Source organism: Schistocerca cancellata, chromosome 2 (genome assembly GCF_023864275.1).
Source record: "Schistocerca cancellata isolate TAMUIC-IGC-003103 chromosome 2, iqSchCanc2.1, whole genome shotgun sequence".
NCBI lineage: Eukaryota > Metazoa > Arthropoda > Insecta > Orthoptera > Acrididae > Schistocerca > Schistocerca cancellata.
Window position 1 is genome coordinate 918,469,699 of NC_064627.1, and position 22,752 is coordinate 918,492,450.

The following is a 22,752-nucleotide window of genomic DNA, read 5'->3' on the forward strand; positions in this document are numbered from 1 at the left end:
CAGCTGTCCTAGCGCCTTCGATTACTACAACAGGTCCAATGGAAATCCCCCATAGCATATTGGCCGAGCCGCCTGCGTTCGTGAAGCTAGATCAACATCTCCAAACACTCTCCGGAAACCACTGTATAGTGCACGGAGGAGAGAACATTGCACCGACATTATGAATTTTCTGTCCTATTCTATTTGCATTTGCCTTAATTCTCTATTCGGTGTTTCTCATCTCTTCCTTCTCTGCTTCTGATTTGTTTAAGTCTCTTAAGGTGAGACGTGAGGGTTCTCTTATTTGTGAATGTAGAAACTGCGTGACGATTAAGACAGGGAAACGATGAGTAGGGAAACACTGGAGACTCTGCAAGAAAAATCAGATAGTCTATCGTTTGCTTGTATGTCCCGTTAACTGCTTTTGAGCTTATTTTGTGAGTGTTTGGCACACAGCAATTAAGGTCGCAGGGACTTGGGACGGCAAAACGAACATATTTATAGGCGTAACACGAGGCCAGACTGTTGTAAACTGAATGACCAAAAGCCACGCAGAAGCTGCGTGGCTTGCAAGCTAACACCCACTACCCTTCTTCCTACCCTGAGCGTGACTGAAGCGTCTAATTCATCTTCTAGTGCGGGCCTCATTCGACTTTATCTTCGCCATTATAGTAGAGTGGATCTGGCATGATGATGGATTAAGAACACAAGGGGTAGTACAACAATACTTAAATAAGACTCGACTACAGACTCATTTGCGTAGGTATATTTCGATAAGGACTACAAATATATCAATACTGAAGCCCAGGTATTGATATAAGTGGAAAAAAGTTACTCAAACGAAATAGTTATTACATCTACATCTACATCTATACTCCGCGAGCCATCTTACGGTGTGTGGCGGAGGGTACTTATTGTACCACTATCTGATCCCCCCTTCCCTGTTCCATTCACGAATTGTGCGTGGGAAGAACGACTGCTTGTAAGTCTCCGTATTTGCTCTAATTTCTCGGATCTTTTCGTTGTGATCATTACGCGAGATATATGTGGGCGGTAGTAATATGTTGCCCATCTCTTCCCGAAATGTGCTCTCTCGTAATTTCGATAATAAACCTCTCCGTATTGCGTAACGCCTTTCTTGAAGTGTCCGCCACTGGAGCTTGTTCAGCATCTCCGTAACGCTCTCGCGCTGACTAAATGTCCCCATGACGAATCGCGCTGCTTTTCGCTGGATCATGTCTATCTCTTCTATTAATCCAACCTGGTAAGGGTCCCATACTGATGAGCAATACTCAAGAATCGGACGAACAAGCGTTTTGTAAGCTACTTCTTTCGTCGATGAGTCACATTTTCTTAGAATTCTTCCTATGAATCTCAACCTGGCGCCTGCTTTTCCCACTATTTGTTTTATGTGATCATTCCACTTCAGATCGCTCCGGATAGTAACTCCTAAGTATTTTACGGTCGTTACCGCTTCCAATGATTTACCACCTATGGCATAATCGTACTGGAATGGATTTCTGCCCCTATGTATGCGCATTATATTACATTTATCTACGTTTAGGGAAAGCTGCCAGCTGTCGCACCATGCATTAATCCTCTGCAGGTCTTCCTGGAGCACGTACGAGTCTTCTGATGTTGCTACTTTCTTGTAGACAACCGTGTCATCTGCAAATAGCCTCACGGAGCTACCGATGTTGTCAACTAAGTCATTTATGTATATTGTAAACAATAAAGGTCCTATCACGCTTCCTTGCGGTACTCCCGAAATTACCTCTACATCTGCAGATTTTGAACCGTTAAGAATGACATGTTGTGTTCTTTCTTCTAGGAAATCCTGAATCCAGTCACAAACCTGGTCCGATATTCCGTAAGCTCGTATTTTTTTCACTAAACGTAAGTGCGGAACCGTATCAAATGCCTTCCTGAAGTCCAGGAATACGGCATCAATCTGCTCGCCAGTGTCTACGGCACTGTGAATTTCTTGGGCAAATAGGGCGAGCTCAGTTTCACATGATCTCTGCTTGCGGAACTGGACAGGGACAGGGAGACAACGCTCGGTCAGTCAAGAAAAATGAGCGACGAGAGGACACATACAAAATGTAGAAATGAAACACGTAATTGTGGGCCAGTGACAAATATACTGTCTAATGGGGGGCTATGACAGTAGAACGCGGCAGATTATCTCAGCAGCGGCATGGAGGCGTTGGTAGTCCTGATACATCGTAGTTAAGAGCTACCACCATGGTTTAGGATAGTCTGATTGTTACAATTAGTCGACAAGAAGATCATTAACTGTTTCTCTGGCTCATCATCAGTCTTTTATCGGCCCTTCTTGTGCCTGTAACAATCAATAAAACAGTCTCAAAATGGCGCCTAAGCGGAAGGACAATGTGTTCTGGAGATTGACCGTACCAGCCATGGAAAGGATTCGTGATGACAGAAATCGGGGTCCTGTGAGGCAGAGCTCTTGCTGTGGACGTTAGATAAAACGTCTGGTTTCAAAGAAAACGGACACCCGCTAAGGGGGCTCTACTTTTCACAGCTAACCTAACTGCGCTCACTTGCACAGTTTTGGTGAGGTTGCTTAATTACGTGAGTCTGCCGCACTTTGACAGGTCCTAATGGCCAGAACCGCTTCTCTGGCACCTCTCTGGTGTATTCATGTTTGAATTACTGTTCACATTTAGCACAAAGGACTTCCTTACAAGATAAAACGCCATCTTACTAACTTTTGAAATTTAGCTGTTATATATAAATAGTCTCTAACTGGAAGTAATTCCTAGCGTGGAATATACATTGCACAACAAAACTGAAACATCACTTTTTCGAGACTGCCTCTCACTGTGACGTTTAAGTTTTGAATTTGGTTAAAAGTTGCCTACAACCTTCCTCTGTACTGGTGAAAAAGCGTGGCGCCCTTGTGATGTCACCCTCGTGCTAGGTGACGCTCCAAACAGCAAAGTGTGGACACAGGCAAATAAAAAAAAGAAAAGGACGAAAAGAAGCCACAACTCGGATGTTCATGCAAGCTGTAAGGTGAGTTACTTACGTCACACTGCCACAACATTTCACAACATTCCTGCCAAACGCCACCCTGTATGTGTCACATAATGAGACGTTGCGCAGGTTGAGACCACTTGTGCCGTTCAAAACCATTCGATGAAATTGGAACGTGATCAGAAGCAGCAAAGCGTTTTAGGCTTCTTCAATCCCCATGTTTCATGCCCTCCTGCGTCGTGATCACGTGGGAGTGAAACATTAGCAACTATATGAATAAAACGGGAAAGAGTTCCTCTAAGACCTCCTCCAGTTCGGCGTTACCCTTGGAGCCACCGTGGCGACCATGTTTTGCATGTTACAAATGTATCTGTAGGAACCTTTGACACCAATTTAGGATGGTGGCAGCTCTAGTGCCTGAATGTTGGCAAATCCCACCCAAGGGGTGTCCAAAAGGTTGCCTATGCCTCAGGCGCCGGAGCAGCTGCTGGGTTGATTTAGTTTCAAAATTTCTTAGGATACATTTCTAATGTGCTCAACAAAGATGCGTCGTGGCACCGAAGGTATAGCCGAACTGGAGGAGTCTTAGAGGAACCATTTCTCGTTTTCTTGACGCACTTGTGAATGTTGCATTCCTGCGTGATCATGTCACAGGAGGGCGGAAAAAAGCAGGTCTGAAAAGAGAATAAGTACTCTTTTCTGCTTCGGGTCACGTCCAAATGTCGTCAAATGGTTTTGATCTGTGCCTAGTCGTTCCAGCCTGTACATGTGAGCAAGACATGCGGTCGCGCTGCACTCCAAAAGTGTGCAGTCACGTTAAACATGGATTCAAGTCCACAATGTCCTTAAGGGAGGATTGATATGCTCGAGGGTGTCAGCAGTTTCATAGTTTGTCAAGAACATCATCCTGTTGGTCATCACACTACGAACTGTCGGTTTCAACCGCGAAATATGTGTGAATCAACACCCAAACGGAAGGAGTTGTTTAACCGTTGCCCTTTATGCCACCCCCTGAGGTCTTTTCGTGTAGATTCTAAATGTTTCTGAGCACTATGCGACTTAACTTCTGAGGTCATCAGTCGCCTAGAACTTAGAACTAATTAAACCTAACTAACCTAAGGACATCACACACATCCATGCCCGAGGCAGGATTCGAACCTGCGACCGTAGCGGTCACGCGGTTCCAGACTGAAGCGTCTAAACCGCACGGCCACACCGGCCGGCTCGTGTAGATTCTGAGCGACAGTGTGCCCATAAGAAAGCCACGTGATTTCTACACTGAGTGTTGTCGTTCTGACGCCAGTCGCAGAGACGTCAACAGAAGGGATGAAATGGGGATAACAGGGGCTGTGAGTACTTTCTCCTCGTGTGACACGTCAACGATGGCGTTGGGCTGAATTCTGGTGAAATTTGGTACCAACGTGAAATCATTAGCCCACCTTACAGCTCATACGAGCTTCGGAGCTGTGGCCATTTTTTTCACATGTGTCGACACGTGGCTGTTTGAAGTTTCCCCCTACCCGTGGGTGACGTCACAGGGCGTCACGTTTTTGCGCCATTAGAGAGAAAGTTAGTAGAGAGCTTCGAGCCAGATTTCTAACTTAGTGGATGGCAGTTACATGGTTTCGAAAACGTGATCCTTTAATTCTGATGCGCAATGTATATATTTTGACTTTCTGTCGTACTGGATGGCAAGAACGCGATTTTGCAATTGAAAATAAAGTAATTGCAGTCAGAGGCTATTTATTTAATATTGAAAAATCGTCACATGGCTGCGTTCCCACGATCTACTACGATGGAACATCAAAACTTCTTAACTAAATTACAATCATAACCAGCTAACATTATTGAGCCGTGTCCGGCTCGCGTTGATGCTGTTCATAGCTAGGCATCTTGTAATTGCGATACTGCATCTCGTTTTGTTATCGTGTTCACTGGCACTACGACGTCTGCTCGCCTTGTCTGTCCGTGAGTGGCAGCAGCTAACGCCTATCGATAGCACTACACACCGGAAGCAGCTACTAGGGTAGCAGAGTACGTGTGGCGTGCACACGGGGGTTTTTTAGGTTAGAGGGACCCCCCCCCCCCTTGGGCGAAACGATAAAATACCTGACGGCTTACCAGAGAGGACATTATCATCGTTGATAAAGAACGTCCGTCCTCAGAGACCAAAAACAGGAAAAGTTAACGTAATATTGGTAAACTGCAGGAGTATCCAGGGCAAGGTTCCTGAATTAGTATCTCTTATTGAAGGAAATAGTGCGCATATAGTATTAGGAACGGAAAGTTGGTTAAAAGCGGAAGTGAACAGTAACGAAATCCTAGACACAGAATGGAATATATACCGCAAGGATAGGATAAACGCCAATGGTGGAGGAGTATTTATAGCAGTAAAGAATTCAATAATATCCAGTGAAGTTATTAGCGAATGCGAATGTGAAATAATCTGGGTTAAGCTAAGTATCAAAGGTGGGTCAGATATGATAGTCGGATGCTTCTATAGACCACCTGCATCAGCAACCGTAGTAGTTGAGCGCCTCAGAGAGAACCTGCAGAACGTCGTGAAGAAGTTTCGTGATCATACTATTGTAATAGGGGGAGACTTCAATCTACCAGGTATAGAATGGGATAGTCACACAATCAGAACTGGAGCCAGGGACAGAGACTCTTGTGACATTATCCTGACTGCCTTGTCCGAGAATTACTTCGAGCAGATAGTTAGAGAACCAACTCGTGAAGCTAACGTTTTAGACCTCATAGCAACAAATAGACCGGAACTTTTCGACTCCGTGAATGTAGAAGAGGGTATCAGTGATCATAAGTCAGTGGTTGCATCAATGACTACAAGTGTAATAAGAAATGCCAAGAAAGGAAGGAAAATATATTTGCTTAACAAGAGTGATAGGGCACAAATCGCAGAATATCTGAGTGACCACCATCAAACGTTCATTTCTGAGGAAGAGGATGTGGAACAAAAATGGAAAAAATTCAGAAACATCGTCCAGTACGCCTTAGATAAGTTCGTACCGACTAAGGTCCAAAGCGAGGGGAAAGATCCACCGTGGTATAACAATCATGTACGAAAGGTACTACGGAAACAAAGAAAGCTTCATCATAGGTTTAAGAGTAGTCGAATCATAGCTGATAAGGAAAAGCTGAACGAAGCGAAAAAGAGCGTAAAGAGAGCAATGAGAGAAGCATTCAACGAATTCGAACATAAAGCATTGGCAAACAATCTAAACAAGAACCCTAAAAAGTTTTGGTCATATGTAAAATCGGTAAGCGGATCTAAATCCCCTATTCAGTCACTCGTTGACCACGATGGCACCGAAGCAGAGGACGACCGAAGAAAGGCAGAAATACTGAATTCAGTGTTCCGAAACTGTTTCACTGCGGAAAATCGTAACACGGTCCCTGACTTCCGCCGTCGCACGGACGCCAAAATGGAAAATATTGAAATAAACGATATCGGAATTGAAAAACAACTGCTATCACTTAGTAGCGGAAAAGCATCCGGACCAGACGAGATACCCTTAAGATTCTACAGTGATTATGCTAAAGAACTTGCCCCCTTTCTATCAGCAATTTATCGTAGATCGCTGGAAGAACGTAAAGTACCTAGCGACTGGAAGAAAGCACAGGTCGTTCCCATTTTCAAGAAGAGTCATAAATCAGATGCGAATAATTATAGGCCTATTTCGCTTACGTCAATCTGTTGTAGAATAATGGAACATGTTTTGTGTTCTCGTATTATGACGTTCTTAGATAATACAAATCTCCTTCATCATAACCAACATGGATTCCGCAAACAGAGATCATGTGAAACTCAGCTCGCCCTATTTGCCCAAGAAATTCACAGTGCCGTAGACACTGGCGAGCAGATTGATGCCGTATTCCTGGACTTCAGGAAGGCATTTGATACGGTTCCGCACTTACGTTTAGTGAAAAAAATACGAGCTTACGGAATATCGGACCAGGTTTGTGATTGGATTCAGGATTTCCTAGAAGAAAGAACACAACATGTCATTCTTAACGGTTCAAAATCTGCAGATGTAGAGGTAATTTCGGGAGTACCGCAAGGAAGCGTGATAGGACCTTTATTGTTTACAATATACATAAATGACTTAGTTGACAACATCGGTAGCTCCGTGAGGCTATTTGCAGATGACACGGTTGTCTACAAGAAAGTAGCAACATCAGAAGACTCGTACGTGCTCCAGGAAGACCTGCAGAGGATTAATGCATGGTGCGACAGCTGGCAGCTTTCCCTAAACGTAGATAAATGTAATATAATGCGCATACATAGGGGCAGAAATCCATTCCAGTACGATTATGCCATAGGTGGTAAATCATTGGAAGCGGTAACGACCGTAAAATACTTAGGAGTTACTATCCGGAGCGATCTGAAGTGGAATGATCACATAAAACAAATAGTGGGAAAAGCAGGCGCCAGGTTGAGATTCATAGGAAGAATTCTAAGAAAATGTGACTCATCGACGAAAGAAGTAGCTTACAAAACGCTTGTTCGTCCGATTCTTGAGTATTGCTCATCAGTATGGGACCCTTACCAGGTTGGATTAATAGAAGAGATAGACATGATCCAGCGAAAAGCAGCGCGATTCGTCATGGGGACATTTAGTCAGCGCGAGAGCGTTACGGAGATGCTGAACAAGCTCCAGTGGCGGACACTTCAAGAAAGGCGTTACGCAATACGGAGAGGTTTATTATCGAAATTACGAGAGAGCACATTCCGGGAAGAGATGGGCAACATATTACTACCGCCCACATATATCTCGCGTAATGATCACAACGAAAAGATCCGAGAAATTAGAGCAAATACGGAGACTTACAAGCAGTCGTTCTTCCCACGCACAATTCGTGAATGGAACAGGGAAGGGGGGATCAGATAGTGGTACAATAAGTACCCTCCGCCACACACCGTAAGGTGGCTCGCGGAGTATAGATGTAGATGTAGATGTACTGTGGTACCATCTTTGGAACGGCCTCTAGTATTTCCGGGTCGTCGTGTGTCGAGCGAGTTGAGTTGGGACGGAGCGGCAGTGAGGTCTGGACAGCCGGTACCCGCTCGACCGCTGGCGACACGCATGCACTGTCCGACGAATGGATGTGGTCGCGAGAGTGCACGACCACGTCAACGACCGCGTTCAGCGAGTTTCTGTTGAATGGACCGTGATATTCGAGTAATGCAGCTTTCACTTGTGTGTGTGTGTGTGTCCGCCCGTCGGAGTGACCTCGTGGCAATAAGTTGTTAGTCGACTATTTATACTGGGACCTATCCCGTGCCTGAGTTGATTGGGGAGGACCGTTGGCTGGTCGTTCGGTCGGTCGTCGCAGCGGACGACGTGCATTTAGTCTTTCCGACCGCTTCTGACTTCTAATTCATTGGTTAGTCACTCGGTAGGTGCTTAAGCTGCCCCTAGTTTGAGTTGCCATCCTGTTCCGTGAGTACAACTTTTGGCTGCCTGTCTCGCCTTACCTTATGTTTGAATTACCTTCCCAGGCCAAACTTTCGAACACTTGCTGAGAACCGCTTCTCCTGATTCCTTAGATGGGGATGTTTGTTTTAAGGATATTTGTAATTTTCTAATTATTGTTGGAATAGCCTTCAGCCGAGCAATAATTTCACTTCTTTCGTGATAAGGCCTTCAGCCATATTACAGAAAGTTTTTTTAAGCAAACTTTTTTTAAAAACAAGGTATTTATTTTAAAAGTGCTATTCGGAACTGTTCCTCTGATTTCTAATTCAGGCCCTCAGCCGTTTGTTATTTTAAATTGTCTGTGGCCTTCAGCCGAGTGATAAGTTCACCTCTTTTATAATAAGGCCTTCAGCCGTGTTACAGTTTGTTTTAAAACGAAGTATTTATCTTAATATGTGCTATTTGGAATTGTTCTTCTGACTTCTAATTCAGGCCTTCAGCTTTTTGTTGTCTGAGGTTATTGTTGGTGCCCTTCGGCCCTAAAATTGTGGATCCTTTTGTGATAAGGCCTTCAGCCGTCATTCAGTCAATTGTGTGTTTTTAAGAGATTGTTTTAAAATTTTAATTTCCTTAAATAAAGTTTACGTATTTGTTGTGAAACGGAGAGTGACTGACTACGGCCACGTCCACAATCGTAACCTTATCCTGCCCCATCCTGAGAAACCAGCTCTCAATTACGGACAATACCTCTTTACTGGCACGTCATTACTACTTATTTAGTATCACTTGTTCGTCTTCGCAACACGTGTAAAATTACGAATTAAGTTACAGTCGAATTTAATTAGTATCATTGCCAGCCTCAAAGGTTTTACAATTTCTAATTAATCTCATTCTGATCTGGCAATAATACTTTGCTACCCCTGGAGAGCGCGGCGTCAGAAAAAGTTCCGTCTGACGTAGTGCCGTGTATGTCGCCCGAATGTAGACGCTATATCAGAGCAGTCTGTTACGGAATCAGCACGTCACGAGGTAACCAACTTTGAATGTGAAGTGGTAATCGGCACAAGATGCCCGGGTTGTAGCATATTGGAGACTACACAATAACTCGGCTCTCTGCCGTCAACAGCGTCTAAGGTGGATCTTGAATATCACAGAAACAACATTTGTACCAGCGTAAACAGCTGCACACCTCAACCACAAGTGTTTGACTAAGAGACGTCACGTCGCCGAAGCAAAGCCACCATTGAATGTGTTCCAGATCGCAGCCGAGTTTAATGTAGAATGTCAGGAACCCTTCTATATCAGGGCTGCACTGAGACAAATGCGTTTCAAGTGCTTGAACATCCGATGATTTACATCAGCTACAGTACCTTCCCGTGTCTTTTTGCCACTCATTGTAGAAGGTGGAAACCGAAGTCTGCACAAAACGTGCCTGTTGTTGAAAGTTACCAGTGGCATCGTTTCACGGGTGTGGACGAATGAAAAATCCAACAACAGTACAGAGAAGATCAAACATTTGGTACAACCCCGTGTCAGAATCGTTATACAGTTGTATTGCTGTAAGTGTTACAAGGTAACAAACCAGCACCGTACTTGTCATGGTTAGAGGCCCGGCGGTAGTCCCTGTATCATACATATCTTGCCAGACTGTACTCAGAAGTCTAGAGTTCATCTGAATACTCAGTGAATCGCCAGTTCATTTCCCTCAAGCAATGACGTTTCGTGGCTCACGGAATCTGCTGCCTTGACCATCCGTGGTTGGGCCCAGGTACAATGGAGTAGTTCCTGTCCACGAATGAATCGTGGTATATGCTAAGGACTGATTCTAGTCTCCTGTTCACTGAAGCACTCGTGAGGTAAAATAGAATCCTTTCGGTATTGTGGAAGGGGACTACTTTGCAACAATAGTGGTTTCGTCTGAGGCTGAATCTTGTTAGGGTATGTGTCTGTAATGTGAATCTGAGACTTATAGTAATTTACCTTAACCAGTTCGGTAACTTCTTTGATGTTTCATGTTGAGCTGGATTCCACCTGATGTATGATGAATCCCTCTACACAGAGACCTGGTGGATGAGTAACTGCCACATGCGAAGATCGCTCATCTAGAATCACCTCTGTCTGAGTTTCATTTCTATTCAACGTGAATGAAATGATCTAGGTGTAATCACTGTAGTGCTAAGAACTCTATCACGAACGACGTAAGAGGACAACGAAGCAGTTTTCGAAAAATGGGAGGCATACCAAAAGTCAAATAGGAAAGCCTGATTGACAGTGTAGGTAGCCACTGCGTATCCTGCATTGCCGCGTGAGGACGACACACGCAGTACTCACAATCTGTACACCATCGGCGGATGAACACTACACACGTTAAATGTCTCCCCTGGAGAATCAACGATTTTCTGTTATACTTTACATCACTGACACTATTTTACGGCTTCAATGTTGCTAGGAAACCTTTTACAGTGAAAGCTACCACGGTGGCTTATGTTGTTTCGTGAATTTCGATGGTTTCTTAACTTATAGACTTTTACATTATTTATTTCTCGCCACTGTATTGTCCTGTTCATAAAAAACTAACAAACAGAAATGTAGCACATCTACTTGTTGACTACATTGGGCAAGAACGTGTAATAGTACCCACCTGCTAGGTGTCACGAATCCCAAAAATCACCTTATGTATACAGCCAGACAGTGTCTTGATGAATTCATGTCAGCGGTGAAAAGCAAAATGAAACCTGAAAGGTTTCCATGTATTTCAGTTGTTGTAGACTTAGCCAAGACTGTGTCTTCATTCAAATGTGGTCCGTCTGGTGGAAGACATTCAGTTACACTGTATATGCGTAATTTGTGCTACAATATAGACGGAAACCTTATTGGAGTAGTCATTAACAAGGAGTATTAAAGATGTCTCCCATATAAAAGGTATGAACTAACAGAAGTGGATCTGGCACAGCTTTGGATCTGTCACCAAGTCCCTGCCTAATATTCTTCGATGCCAGAATGTGTCATGTTAATCAGTTAGACCTGTTTTCAATAACTGTTCTCCCAAAATAAAAAAAACCTTTTAGCAGCAAACTGGCATCTCACTTCTTCTTCCCTTGTTCAAGTATTATACTCCACAGAGTTCGGCTAACTTAAAAATATTCCTGTTGCATGATCTCTTTACTTTACCACTTGACATATGAAACCTAGATTACTCTCATTCTGCGTCTAGACCGTTCGTTGTACGTGTCAGTAATTCAGTTTTCAATTTCGCCAGTTCTTCTACACTACTGGCCATTAAAATTGCTACACCACGAACATGACGTGCTACAGACGCGAAATTTAACCTACAGGAAGAAGATGCTGTGATATGCAAATGATTAGCTTTTCAGAGCATTCACACAAGGTTGGCGCCGGTGGCGACACCTACAACGTGCTGTCATGAGGAAAGCTTCCACCGATTTCTCACACACAAAAATCGGTTGACCGACGTTGCCTGGTGGAACGTTGTTGTGATGCCTCGTGTAGGGAGGAGAAATGCGTACGATCACGTTTCCGACTTTAATAAAGGTCGGATTGTAGCCTATCGCGATTGCGGTTTATCGTATCGCGACACTGCTCCTCGCGTTGGTCGAGATCCAATGACAGTGAATATGGAATCGGTGGGTTCAGGAGGATAATACGGAACGCCGTGCTGGATCCCAACGGCGTCGTGTCAGTAGCAGTCGAGATGACTGGCATCTTATCCGCATGGCTGTAACGGATCGTGCAGCCACGTCTCGATCCCTGAGTCAACAGATGGGGACGTTTGCAAGACAACAACCATCTGCACGAACAGTTCGACGACGTTTGCAGCCGCATGGACAATCAGCTCGGAGAACATGGCTGCGGTTACCCTTGACACTGCATCACAGACAGGAGGACGACCAACCTGGGTGCACGAATGGCAAAACATCATATTTTCGGATGCATCCTGGTTCTGTTGAGAGCATCATGATGGTCGCATCCGTGTTTGGCGACATCGCGGTGAACGCACATTGGAAGCGTGTATTCGTCATCGCCATACTGGCGTATCACCCGGCGTGATGGTATGGGGTGCCATTGGTTACAGGTCCTTTACGGGCTTTTCTGGAAACAGAAAATGTTCGAGTGCTGCCCTGACCAACACATTCTTCAGATCTCTCACCAACTGAAAACGTCTGGTCAATGGTGGCCGAGCAACTGGTTCGTCACAATACGCCAGTCACTACTCTTGATGAACTGTGGTATCGTGTTGAAGCTGCATGGGCAGCTGTACCTGTACACGCCATCCAAGCTCTGTTTGACTCAATGCCCAGGCATATCAAGGCCGTTATTACGGCTAGAGGTAATTGTTCTGGGTACTGATTTCTCAGGATCTATGCACCCAAATTGCGTGAAAATGTAATCACATGTCAGTTCCAGTATAATATATTTGTCCAATGAATACCCGTTTATCATCTGCATTTCTTCTTGGTGTTGCAATTTTAATGGCCAGTAGTGTAATACAAGTACGCAGTGCTCTCTTTGTTTATTGAATTATTTATCCTTCAGTTCTCAGGACACAATGATGATGAAATGTCTCCTAGTCCACTCCAGCCCCAGGCGTTGCAGGTGATGGATCACGAGGAGACCTCACAACACAAGGCAAGGCTATTTAAGTGGAGGGGTCAACGGACGCTGTGGCAATGGTAGTGCAACAGGTTCTACAGGATTCAATAGCATCAGATGTCGAGACCAGGGTGCATAAACAATGCTCTCCAAAGCGTCGTAAGAAGTACTGCTGCGATTCTGGCTAATCGTCACCTCGATTGTGTGGAACAGCCACCTCCTTATCATAAGACACCTGATGACTCTTGAAATATGGAGCCGTCTGATGTACACCAAAAGTCGCCGGATGCCGCAGAACAAGGGCATTCGGTTCATTCCGACGCTCCGTCCCCTCAGACGTCCATCGACCCTTCAGCAGCGGAGGATAAACCTGCGGAAGGTTCATGAACCAGCACAGCCCCCGTGTAGTAAAGACCATCGCTAATACCACATGGGCAGCTGAGTACAAGGAAATCACCGACGTGACACCTACCCTTGATGGAGACTAGTATCTCTCTTCCACAACTCAGGACTACTAATGCTGCGGTAAGAAGTCGGACGGGCAACTTCCTGAGAACGTGTTATGAGACCACTGACAGTGTCAGATTTTGGACACTTCACCGTTGCGCGAAGCTGATGGATACTCGGAGCCAGGCATACAAAATAGGGACAGTTAATGTTAATACTATTAGATCGCCTGTGAAACAATAGCTTTTCCGAGACATGCTCGATGCGTCAGGAGTGGATATACTGATGGTGCAAGAAATCTGTTCTACAGCGTTCGAGGAAGTACACGGCCACATCTGCACCGCGCCGAATCCAGACAACGACAGTGGAACGGTGATATCCCAGTTCACGACCTGGCTTATATACCTTCGGCTGGGGAACAGGTGACAACAGTTCAAGGGATCTGTGTCATTATTTACGCCGCGTCCGGCACAGAAAACAGACGAGCACTTGCAAAATATTATTCTGAGGAGATCACGCCCTTAATTACTGACGGATTCTGTCATTTACTGGTGCTGGAGACTTCAGATGCTATAAGCACCAAAGGGTCAAACTATATATTACAATACCTGTGAACTATAAGCGATATGCCTGGAAATGGAATTAAGGGAGACATGGGGAACGATCCATGGGATATAAATTTCTCACTAGTCACTCGGCGAGCAGACTTGATCGGACATACACTCCTGGAAATGGAAAAAAGAACACATTGACACCGGTGTGTCAGATCCACCATACTTGCTCCGGACACTGCGAGAGGGCTGTACAAGCAATGATCACACGCACGGCACAGCGGACACACCAGGAACCGCGGTGTTGGCCGTCGAATGCCGCTAGCTGCGCAGCATTTGTGCACCGCCACCGTCAGTGTCAGCCAGTTTGCCGTGGCATACGGAGCTCCATCGCAGTCTTTAACACTGGTAGCATGCCGCGACAGCATGGACGTGAACCGTATGTGCAGTTGACGGACTTTGAGCGAGGGCGTATAGTGGGCATGCGGGAGGCCGGGTGGACGTACCGCCGATTTGCTCAACACGTGGGGCGTGAGGTCTCCACAGTACATCGATGTTGTCGCCAGTGGTCGGCGGAAGGTGCACGTGCCCGTCGACCTGGGACCGGACCGCAGCGACGCACGGATGCACGCCAAGACCGTAGGATCCTACGCAGTGCCGTAGGGGACCGCACCGCCACTTCCTAGCAAATTAGGGACACTGTTGCTCCTGGGGTATCGGCGAGGACCATTCGCAACCGTCTCCATGAAGCTGGGCTACGGTCCCGCACACCGTTAGGCCGTCTTCCGCTCACGCCCCAACATCGTGCAGCCCGCCTCCAGTGGTGTCGCGACAGGCGTGAATGGAGGGACGAATGGGGACGTGTCGTCTTCAGCGATGAGAGTCGCTTCTGCCTTGGTGTCAATGATGGTCGTATGCGTGTTTGGTGCCGTGCAGGTGAGCGCCACAATCAGGACTGCATACGACCGAGGCACACAGGGCCAACACCCGGCATCATGGTGTGGGGAGCGATCTCCTACACTGGCCGTACACCACTGGTGATCGTCGAGGGGACACTGAATAGTGCACGGTACATCCAAACCGTCATCGAACCCATCGTTCTACCATTCCTAGACCGGCAAGGGAACTTGCTGTTCCAGCAGGACAATGCACGTCCGCATGTATCCCGTGCCACCCAACGTGCTCTAGAAGGTGTAAGTCAACTACCCTGGCCAGCAAGATCTCCGGATCTGTCCCCCATTGAGCATGTTTGGGACTGGATGAAGCGTCGTCTCACGCGGTCTGCACGTCCAGCACGAACGCTGGTCCAACTGAGGCGCCAGGTGGAAATGGCATGGCAAGCCGTTCCACAGGACTACATCCAGCATCTCTACGATCGTCTCCATGGGAGAATAGCAGCCTGCATTGCTGCGAAAGGTGGATATACACTGTACTAGTGCCGACATTGTGCATGCTCTGTTGCCTGTGTCTATGTGCCTGTGGTTCTGTCAGTGTGATCATGTGATGTATCTGACCCCAGGAATGTGTCAATAAAGTTTCCCCTTCCTGGGACAATGAATTCACGGTGTTCTTATTTCAATTTCCAGCAGTGTATGTTTCTGTTGACCTACAGGATATGGTAGTCGCTGCTGAACGATGGCTCACTGCGTTTACCGAACACCTGCCTTATCTGTGTACAGTACCGCTCCCTCAAAAAAGATATGAGGTGTCACGGCACATGGAAACTCAGTTCGTCCCTGTTGGCGGACGTCGTAAAAAAAGAAAAAAAGTCGTCAGGGAGTATAGGAGGTATGGGCAACTTGTCGACGCCGCATTCCAGCTTACGTTTCGGTTCTTCACTGGTGATTAGAATGTGTTAAACCGATAATATGAAGAGCTCTTAAACACTACGGTCGGTGTAAGACGAGATGCATAAGGGACAATCCTAATTATTATTGCACGATGATTCGTGAGTTGTCATTTCGGGATCGGTTATCAGAACATCATACAGAAGTTCATGGTGGCAAGGCAAGCATATCCTCGATCACACGACGCCAAGTGGGAGGCAGCGCGATTCGGGCAAGGTGTTTCAACAACATCGCTGGGGAACACACCTCGATGCATCATGTGTTGCGAAAACATAAATGTTACCGCCGATCATTGGTCACACTACTCCGTGACATAGAGGGTAGTCCACTGATGATAAAAAAGGACATTGAGGCTACGTTTTGGAGCATTTCCGCCACCTCTTTGCCGGTGCAACGACGGGTTACCGGGTGGGACTGGATATACTGCAACAGTTGCCGAAGAGATTGAGTGAGATCTATTCACATTATGTGAAATAATGGTGGCACTCAAGAAATGAGCGGCTCATAAATCCCCCATTGCAGAGTCGGAGGGGGTTCGCATTGCGAATCAGTATCGGCCACTCACCACGCTAAACAACGTCTACAACATCTTTGTATGACTGCTAGTGTCTTAACTTAATAGAGGGCTATCTCCCTTGATCAGTTATGCCTAAGGGTGCTGAATAACGTCCATTCAGCTTTAAGTGAACACGGTGGCGTCATAGCCCTTCCAAAAACGTATTGAATGCGAGCAGCTCTAATATCAGTGGTCTCCGATCTTGCATTCGGCAGGGTGAACCATGACTGTTTATCATCAGTTACACGCCGAATGGCGGCTCCACTGGTCTTCATCTCCATAGTTACGAGTCTGATCCGAGAACCTACATCAAAGGTGATGACAATCGGTCGGGAAGCGGGCTCAATTTACAATAACAGCTTGGTCCGGGAAGGGTGCCCGCTTTCACTGGTGCTTTTTGGGATAGTTCTCCAGCCGCTGATGCATGTCATCCAACGCCCTCTCACTGGAATAACACTACATGAGACCTCATTTATTTGTCTTGCCTTTGAAAACGGCCTAACGTTCCTCTTCCGATCAGGACATGAAATGTGTCTGGTTGTCAGGCATCTTAATTCTTACAGGATGGTGGCAGGTAGCGTCGTTGGAAGAGGTCTCGAAGATGTGCCAGGATAGACGATGGAAACCTTACGATGTCTAGGTATCACATTTACTCATTCTTCGTCGCGGTCAGCGGAAGCGAATTATTGACGGCTGCTTCAGAATTTTCGGTTATCCATATGTAACAGTTCGTTGAGAGCCATCGACCTTGACATGGTCCAACGTATAGCGTACACCAACGTCCAACTCGCGTCACGGCTGCCACGTATGGCGCAGAACCTACCATTACCGAAGGGTATCGCGGAGTCCTCATGGCTCCTTTTGGATTTTATGCCAGTACTGGGATGACATTTAAAAGCAAGTATGACACCCTAACCGCACCGTTCCGTAATGGCTGCCTCATTCTCACGAACGTGCGCCTTAAAGCTTTGGCACTGTATCTATGAGCGGTGGGTTGGAATAGGCAGTAGCGGAAACACGCCATTACATCAGCTCTGACAGAACAAAGACTTCCGCCGTCGTCCGAATCTCCGTTGACGGTGGGCAACATCTCCCATTCTGATGTATATGTGGCCTCATATTTTGTTGATTGTAGTAATATTCGTCGGGAAGTATCTTCCACGAGAGGACTCACGACTCAGGAGCTCTATCGCTGCTTGATAAGTCACTACGGCCACAGCGTTATGGAAGTTAGACATCTAACGAAATCTTGGTAGCGTATCTGGCGTGTACTGCATACGCCACTACTGCCAACAGCAGCGCGATCGACGTGGTATATCGTCATCAGTCACACGCAACCGGTTGTACTCGATTCATGTGATTGATTCTCCCCTTTGCTCCTGTGGAGGATAGGACGCCGAGGAACATGGATAAGTGTGCGGCGCGGCGAGGGACTTTCGGATGCTGACCCGACGAATATTAGCCTTTCTTCGGCGTACCACCTATATAAAGATCACATCGGATGCATTTATTTTTACCGAACGGGACGATCTTTCTCAAACGTAAGGATCGCTGAACACGCGACGTAATACATGTTTTCGAGATGTATTGACTGTGATGGGTTACTGAATACACCTACAAGAACAATATGAGCTCATACGTTGTCATAGGAAATATAGAACTTATCTTGCCAATATCTAGGAAGCTTATTTCACAATTCGCCCAACAGGTGGAATGTCGTAGAAATAAGACGACTGTGGAATCGAACCTTTAAAGACGCTAATGAACACTGTTTACGCATATAGCACATTGAGAAGACTACGGGGTCCCTGCTGTTGGCGCCAAATGTGTCTGGATAATGTTTACGACTCGTACGAACCAAGGTAAACGGCTACGACGACTCACGTAATGCTACGAAAATATGAATTCCGCCCCATTGGCGGGGACGATTAAGTTTATCCGGTTGGACACAAGATTTATGATGCATCACAGCGTGCTACTGGGAATATGAAGTAGTTGCCGATTTGCCGATTGCTTTCTTTTGACTCCCGCGCTTGACGAATATTGTCACTAGTCATTTCCTTCTGCAAACTTTAACAGTTCCGAGTTCAAACCTGCTTAAATTTTGAATAAAAATCGTCAGCAATGGCGACCGAAGACTTCGGGCCAACGACATTGTCAAAGAGGACGGAGAAGTGGACAGAGGTTCAGGGCTGTCTCTTGCCTTTTGGGTGGGAAATTCCCCTAAAACGCGGAAGAATCAGCAATGATCAACGGCATGAGGAAGCAGAAGGCAGTGGAAACTTATGCATTTAAGACACGTAATGTGTATCCACAGCACATGTGACCTGTAATTAAAAAAAATATCATGATGATCTCTCCATTCGCTGAAGATTCCGGACTAGTTCTCCATTCTGACTTGCAAGAGGGGACTGCAAAGGAGGCGGTGACCGTGACCAACGAAAGGATAGAGTTCTACGAGACGGGGCGTGGAATGTCAGGAGGTTGAACGTGTCAGGTAAGCTATAAAATGCTAAGGCACAATCTAAATATAGTGGTGTAAGCTAAGTGAAATGGAAAACAAGAATTTCTGGTTGGATTAATTTAGGGTAACATTAACAGCAGCGTAAAATGGCATAATGGGAGTAGGATTCGTTGTGAATAGGAAGGTGGGGCAGAGAGTGAATTACCGTGAACAGTACAGTGACGGAGTTGTACTCATGAGAAGCGGCAGCAATTGAACACCGACCACAACAGTTTAGGTATACATGCGGACGTTGCAGCCGAAGACGAAAAGACAGAGAAAGGAGATTAGGATATTGAACGGGTAATTCAGTACGTAAAGGAAAACGAAAATCTATTTGTCATCGAGGATTGGAACGCGGTTCTCGAAGAAGGAGTAGAAGAAAAGGTTACGGGCTTGCTAATAAGAATGAGAAAGGAGAAAGACTAATTGAGTTCTGCAGTAAATTTCAGATGGTAGTAGCGATACACACACAAGAGGAGAAGGTGTACTTGGAAAAGGCCGGGATATACGGCAATTTTCCAGTTAGATTACATCTTGAAGAAGGGGAGATTCTGAAATCAATAATTGGATTGTAAAGCGTACCCAGGACCAAATATAGAATCAGATCACAATTTAGTAATGATGAAGAGTAGGCTGAAGTTTTAGAGACTAATGAGGAAGAGGCAATGCGCAAAGAAGTGTACTAAAGAATGAAAGATCTACTTGAAGTTCCTTGAGGCTATAGATACAACGATAATGAATAGCTCAGTAAGCAGTACAGTTGAAAAGGCATGGACATCTCTAAAAAGGGCAATCACGAAAGTGGGAAGGAAAACATAGGCAGAAGAAAGGTAATTGCGAAGATATCTAATGTAAAGGAGGAAATACTTCAGCTGATAGACGAAGAAAGGAAGTACATAAATGTTCAAGGAAATTTAGGAAAACAGAAGTACAAGACACTTAGGGATGAAATAAATAGGAACTGCAGAGTAGCTGAGGGGAAATGGTTGCATGAAAAACCGAATAAGAGATGACTGCCGAAAGGACTGACTCAGCATAAGAAATCTTCAGTGAAACTAAAAGCAAGGACGGTGACATTAAGAGTGAAACTGTAACTCCACTGTTAAATGCAGAGGAGAGAACTGACAGGTGGAAAAAGTACATTGAAGGCCTCTATGAGGGTGAGGACATGTGGGACGACAAGATAAAAGAAGAAGCAGGAGTCAATAGGGAAGAGATAGAGCATCCATCATTAGAATCAGAATGTAAAAGGACTTTGAACGAGTTAAGATCAAATAAGGCAGAAGGGACATAAAACATTCCATCGGAATTTCTACAATAATTCGAGGAAGGTGCAACAAGATGACTATTCACGTTGGCCTGTAGAATGCTTAAGACAGGTGATATGCATCAGACATTCGGAAAACATCATCCACACGATTTGAAAGATTGCTAGAGCTGTCTAGTGCAAGAACTATTGCACAGTTGGCATCACAGATCATCCATACAAGTTGGTGACAAGAATAATATACAGAAGAATGGAAAAGAAAATTGATGATACGTTAGATGACTTAGGAAACGTAAAGACGTGAGAGAGGCAGTTGATAAAGAAGCAAGACTGAAGGAAAATCGAGGCATGTTCATAGGATTTCCGACCTGGAAAAAGCGTTCGACAATGTAAAATGGTACAAGATACTCGAAATTCTGAGACAGATGTAATATAGGTAAAGGCGGGTAATATACAAAATATACAAGAACCAATAGGAACAGTAAGAGTGGAAGACCAAGAACGAAGTGATGAGATTGAAAAGGGTATACGACGGAGGTGTAGTCTTTCGTTCCCACTGTTCATTGTGTGAAGAGAAGAATGAACGACGGAAATAAAAGAAGGTTCAGGAGCGAGATTAAAATTCAAAGCGAAAAGATAACAACGATAAGATTCACTTGTGACATTGCTATACTCAGTGAATGTGAAGAACAATTACAGGATCTGTTGAACTGCATGAACAGTCTAACGAGTACAGAAAGGGAGTGATAGTATATCGAAGAAAGAAGAAAGTAATGATAAGTGGCAGAAATAAGAACAGTGAGAAAATTAACATCAGAAACGGTGACTATGAAGTATATGACGGTAAGGAATTCTGCTACCAAAGCAGCAAAATAACCCATGACGGAAGGAGCAAGGAGGACGTAAAAAGCAGACAAGCACTGTCAGAAAGGGAGTTCCTAGCGAGGAGAAGACTACTAGTAGCAAACATAAGTCTTAATTTGAGGAAGAAATTTCTGAGAATGAAACTTCCTGACAGATTAATCAGCGCACACTCCGCTGCAGAGTGAAAATCTCATTCATTTCTGAGAATGTACGTTTGGAGCACAGAATTTTATGGTATTGAGACATGAACTGTCGGAAAATCGAAACAGGAGAGAATAGGAGCGTTTGAGACGTGGTGCTACAGACGAATGTTGAAAATTAGGTGGACTGGTAAGGTAAGCAATGAGGAGGTTCTCCACAGAATCGACGGAATACATGGGAAACGCTGACAATGAAAGGGCAGGATGACAGGCCATCTTACACCCGGGAATAACATTCATAGTACTAGGGGCAGCTGTAGAGGGTAAAAACTGTAAAGGAAGTCAGACATTGGAATACATTCAGCTAATAACTGAGGACGTAGGATGTTGTGGCTGGTTTATGGGTTCTCGCGTTTCGCTTGCCCTCGCGCCGCGCAATTCAAATCCCACTAACTGCTGGATCAGGGCTCGATGCTGTATCGAGCTCAGTGGCGAATCAGAAAATCTCTGACTCGCTTGAAAGTATCTTTTGACAGCCCTAGCCATACCTAGTTAAAAAGGAACAATACTCTAGAATTGTTCGCACTACCGTCTTGTACACTGTGTTAACGAAAGTCTTGGGGTAGCGAAATGCACATGAAAAGAGGGCGGTACACAAGGTATAAAGGGGCAATGCATTGACTCGCCAACGAGACGCTAAACGCCGCGTCATCCGCATACGACAAGAGATAAAGGCAGCAGTCAAAGAATGGGCAGAATTAGTGTCCACGCTCAATCCAGACTACGGCAGCGCATGGAAAATCGCAGAAAACCTCCTGCCGACAGCGCGAACCGCTGCTGCAAGTCGGCAACGAATACCTCAGTGAGCCAGATGCAGAAGCCAGCGTGCTGCCCGACACGTTCACCGCATATTTCACGGCAGTGGCCGACGTCGTTGACGAGGCCCACGGCCATCGAGTGGACGTATCGACGAGCTGCTCCCTGTTTCCCTAGCAGCCAGGAATGAAGAAGAGATAATCGAGCCGATCACAGAGGAAGAACTCGTTCTGCAACTTCGTTGCCAGGAATGCAGAAGGCAACGATAGAATCAACAACCATCTGATGACGAACCTCCTGGCAGGAGCACACCTGCACTTAGCCGACGTGTTCAACAAGATACTCCGCTCAGACTGCTATCCTACAACGTGGATAGCAGCTGAAGTTGAGGCCATTCCGAAGGGCGGGGAGATCCACGCCAGGTAACCATCTAGCAGACCATCAGCCTTCTCCCGTCGCTGTCGAAAGTTTTCGAGAAGCTATATGCGGAAAGGCTGACGGAACACGTCACCGAGGAGGGTGACATCCCGAACGAGCTGTTCGGCTTTCGGAGCGGCCATTCAACCTCTCACCAACTTCTGCGACTGACGAAGTTAGCGATGAGAGCACTGGAACCAAGAGAACACCTTGGAACAATGTTCCTCGATGTGTTCAAAGCGTTCGATTCCATCTGGCACACGGCCTCGTGTACAAGCTCTTTGCACTCGCGTTGCTGACGCCGCACACGGTC